This window comes from Phodopus roborovskii, unplaced genomic scaffold, assembly GCF_943737965.1.
Source record: "Phodopus roborovskii unplaced genomic scaffold, PHOROB, whole genome shotgun sequence".
In the NCBI taxonomy this organism is placed as follows: Eukaryota; Metazoa; Chordata; class Mammalia; order Rodentia; family Cricetidae; genus Phodopus; species Phodopus roborovskii.
In genome coordinates, this window is record NW_026126625.1 from 743,531 (window position 1) to 748,585 (window position 5,055).

Genomic DNA, 5,055 nt, shown 5'->3' on the forward strand with positions numbered 1-5,055 from the left:
GGGATAGAGGCCATCTCCTCATCTTAGTTGAGGTGGCTGGGACCCTGAGTTTAAGTCATCTTCTTCTGGTCATGGGATAGCACGTGTCACAGGCAAGATCAGAATGAAGCTCAGGCGCATCAACTTAGTTTTGAAAATGAAAGCCCAAATGAAGTCCCAGGAAACTGATGAATTGTTAGTTGGTGTGCCAGCAATGTGCTCAAGATCACAGGCTGCGGCCCCACTTTCAGGCAGCTGGGGATCTGTGGCCATGATGTCCATTCTCACCAAAGTGGGTCCTTCTGCTCCTGATACAATACCTGTGGTTTACTTTCTCCAATAGAGTGAGAAATCTGAGGTCCAAATGCATAAATAAATACTCAAGAGGACATTTTCATCTATCTATATGTCCCCTTCTTTGTGTAAAGAAGCCTGAATGCATCAAAGGTGATCATCCATTCCCATTTCCCCCAAGAGGTTTAGGACAGTTGTGATCCACAGTTTGCTCTGTTTCAGTCTGTCTTGATGTCTAACAAAGCAGAAGCACAGACAAGAGGGTGGTTTCCTGTCGGTTTCTCTGGCTGAGCTAAGAGGCTGCTGAGGAGCAGAGAGGCATGATCCAGAGTACAGCTATGGATTGTTCCTCACCCCACATCCCATCATTTTGCTGCATGTGTTAAACATAAAAATACTAATATCTGTATTAATATTTATACCAAGTGGGACAAAATTGTCTCCCAAGTAAGTGACATAGCCAGGCTCAGAGGAAGTTTTGAAATAATGTCTGGATTGAGGGATGAGCCCTTCCATGTGCTGGATCCTGCTCTAACATGCAGTGGTTCGAATACAGACCACCACTTAGAGGCTAAGTAACAATTAATGAAAGAAATATGTATACAAGCAACCTCATGAAATGTCTTCTTAACCTTGATAAAGATCATTATGGGGTGGTCAGTTTATTTTATAGATGAAGATTCTGAGAGACTCAATTCCTATAAATAACATGAGCCATAGATCTAGGATTCAAACCAACACTTGCCTGACACCGAGATCTCTACTACTAACCATTTTACTGCAGAAGTCACTCCCATCACTCCAACATTAATGGCACTTGCTGTACCAGCTGCACGATCGTCCATGAAGAATGTCTTAATTTTATATTTTATGCAATGTTTACTCTCAGATATCCAAGCCTTACTCTGATTTCACTGGAAATTTGGTTCACTGGTTTTAATAGAACCCCAAACACACCAGGTGGGCAAATCAGCTACACTGGTGGGCAGAGGGATGCTCTGTTCCATTGTTACAAGTTTCCTTCATCTCAAAAGCATTTGTATACAATGAATGACTAAATAAAGAGGTTAATGGCTGCCCAATGACAGCTGTAGACTCGGTCCTAAACAAGACATTAATACCACCCCAGTAAGGCTTGGGAACTATTGTAGAAGAGGTGGTGGGAAGTATGGACCTGTCAGGAGATAGAAATAAAGGCTTCATTATCTGGACTCATACAACCATTTTAATATTAAGTCACAAGTGTGGGTATCTGTATAGGGCCCACAGAAGACCAGCTCTATTAACAGTCATGGAACAGGAAGGGCCTAATGGGGGTCTACCCTTTATGGTTGAATTACAGTTGTTGATAGATTCTAGAAGAGGGTGATTCAATGTATTTAACCACTACTGAGCCTACCTGACTTCATAGGTAGCTCCATACACATGGTCACACAGATGGCTCTGTTTAATCACAGTAACAAAAAACCAGACAGGTAAGAGAGAGAGAGAGAGAGAGAGAGAGAGAGAGAGAGAGAGAGAGAGAGAGAGAGGGAGGGAGAGAGAGAGAGACATTTGTGACAAAGAAGAGGAAGAATTGGACAATAGAGAGGTAAGAGAGGGTAGGGAAAAGAATACTCAGTATATAATGTATAGATGTGTAAAACTGCCTAACTTAAAACATAATGTGTGGAATTAGAATAAATAATAGTAGTATTATCATGTTGCTTCATGAATGTGTCTGTGTATGTAAAGCTTTTCCCATTTATATGTGAAGTTTAGTTCACATTTAATTACTCTTGTGGCCTAAGCTATATCCCCTCAAAGAAAGCAGATTGATTGCCTCCAGGCACCAGTGCAGTAAAAGCAGCCTCAGTATGAAATAGTATTACATGGAGGCAATCAATTTAAGGAAGTTCTTAGAGTGGGTTCTGGCCTGACAGAACTGAAAGCCATTTAAAAACAGGGATTTTGGTTAGACCGGTGCGGAGGTGGTACGGAGCGTGTCGGTCTGGGCAACTCTCAGTGTGTCGTCGTGAGAGGCTGTGGCAGGGCCTCTGTAGAGAAGTCAGGAGATTGACAGCTTCCATAAAGGCCAGGAGCGGTGACAGCCATCCGGAGTCATGAGCGACAGCAGCGAGCAGAACTATGGCGAATGGGAATTCTGCTTCCAGAAGTGGAAGTGCTCATGGATCAGGGAAATCTGCACGGCACACCACTGCAAGGTCATGCTCCAAGGAAGATTCAAGGCGTTCTAGATCAAAATCAAGGTCCAGATCTGAATCTAGGTCTAGATCCAGAAGAAGTTCTAGAAGGCATTATACAAGGTCACGATCACGATCCCGCTCCCATAGACGATCCCAGAGCAGGTCTTACAGCCGAGATTATCGAAGACAGCATAGCCACAGCCATTCTTCCATGTCTACTCGAAGGCGTCATGTTGGAAACCGGGCAAATCCTGACCCCAATTGTTGTCTTGGAGTGTTTGGGTTGAGCTTGTACACCACAGAAAGAGACCTAAGAGAAGTGTTCTCTAAATATGGCCCCATTGCTGATGTGTCTATTGTATATGACCAGCAGTCTAGACGTTCAAGAGGATTTGCCTTTGTATATTTTGAAAATGTAGATGATGCCAAGGAAGCTAAAGAACGTGCCAATGGAATGGAGCTTGATGGACGACGAATCAGGGTTGATTTCTCCATAACAAAAAGGCCCCATACCCCAACACCAGGGATTTACATGGGGAGACCCACTATGGCAATTCACGCTGCCTCGATTATTATGACAGAGGATATGATCGGGGCTATGATGATCGGGACTATTACAGCAGATCATACAGAGGAGGTGGTGGAGGAGGAGGTGGATGGAGAGCTGCTTAAGACAAGAATCAAATTTACAGAAGGCAGTCACCTTCTCCTTACTGCAGTCGTGGAAGATACAAGTCACGTTCCAGATCACAATCATACTCACCTCATCGCTATTAAAGCATGAAGTTGAAGAGTTTCTGAAACCTGCCATAGAGATGGGATATTGTTTGTGGACAATATTTTCTATTGTCTCCTGTTTAAAAAGTGAACAGTGCCTAGTGAAGTTAGGTGACTTTTACACCTTTTATGATGACTACTTTTGGTGGAGTTAAAATGTTGTTTTCATTCTGCGTTTGTGTAGTTCAGTGCTTCATTCAAAGTTAAGTGTTTTCAGAAAAGTATGTTTTGCATGTGTTTTTTTACAGTCCAAATTTTGACTGTTGAGAAGTTTCTATTGTACAAAACTTCATTTAAAAGGTTTTTCTACTGAACCCAGGGTATTCTGAAGATCAAAGTCTGTTAAAATGCTATCAAATGGCAAAAAAGCAACAATAAACAAGTTTGATTTAAAAAAAAAAACAGGGATTTCACTTGGAGAAGGACTAGAGGGACTGTAATGTGGAGACAGGGAGGAAATGGACCCTGTGACTATAGCAATGCCTCTGTAAGCCATGGAGCTCTGAGAGGGATGACAAATGCAAGAAACTAGAAAAGGCTGGGGAAGGTTCTCTAGAACCATCAGAAAGATGGTTCTGCCAGCTCCTCTCAGATTTCCAGCCTCCAGAATTGAAGCAACAAACTTCTATCATTTGAAGCCCTCTGGTTTGGAGGATCTTGTCATGGCAGCCCCAGGAACTTACTGGATCTTAGTGATGATGGACACTGGGTTTCAAGCTCTGTACCAGGCTGGAGGAAGAATTTATGGTCAAACACTAGTGACAGATACCCAGCCAATTGTGTGAATTGATATTCATGGTTGTGTTATGCAGCCAGAAGAAGATTCTTGGCAAGGAGGACTTGAGGATTTGCTCTCATCTGGGCAATGAGAAAGTTTTCCATAGGAAAAGAAGCTGAGACCTAGAGGTCTTTGGAGTTGGGGGTGAGATTTTGATAGTGGGGTGAGCATGATAGGGAGATAAAACTATGAAGTCTTGTATAAAGGGATAAAAAGATGTGGGGATGAGGAGAGGTAGTGGGGAGAGCCAGGGAACTGTCCTTGTTGATAATTACCGGTGTTCAGCATGAAGGGTTGAGTTCCATGCCAGCCTGAGCACTTGCCCCAACAAGGTCTACTGTGAAGAAGCAGCAGTGACTAGAAATCACCATGGTGGTGATGTGTACTGCTCAGCAAGGTTTGCACTTGGCCTCTGAGAGCCTTCAGTACCTCACTAAGCCTATGTTAGAGAGGTGCCAGCTGGGAAGATTAATGCTTGCTTGGAGCTCAGCCGCCATCTACACAGATTTAGGGTCCCAGAAAGGTCCCCTTAGTTATGGTCAAATGGTCTGTAACTGCAGTTTATGGCTGTAAATGTCTGTTTTCAATTTCGTAGATTTCAGAACTTTGAGTTCTGCTCCAGTAGAGAAGTAACTGGTGACAATGGGAAAGGACGTGATTGATTGTCCCCCATCGCCTAAGACAGAGCAGTGGATGGAGTACCAGGGCTCCTTGACTGCATCCAGGTCTGTGCTAACCCTGCAGCACACATCCCAGCTCTTTCAGCCTCGCCCAGACCTTCAACTCAGATTATTTTCTTGTTAAAATAATAAGTCTGGGGAGAGGAGGGGGTGGGGATTGAGAGGGGAAATCGGGGAGAAGGACTGGGAAGGGAGGATGTGATATAAAAAAAAAAAGTTGAGTACAAAAAAAAAAAGAGAGATGGGTCTGCCTCAAACTAAAACTTTTATGAGAATAAAACAAAACAACAACAAAAAACCTAAAAACATTTCTCACAATACCTGGACCTTTGTAAGCATTCAATGGATCCTCAATATTATT

The 5,055-nt window shown here is 43.1% G+C and overlaps 1 pseudogene; it reads left to right on the forward strand.

The window, feature by feature from the left end:
- Positions 1-2,360: 2,360 nt before the first annotated feature.
- Positions 2,361-3,236, forward strand: LOC127238127 (transformer-2 protein homolog beta-like; annotated as a pseudogene).
- Positions 3,237-5,055: the final 1,819 nt, after the last annotated feature.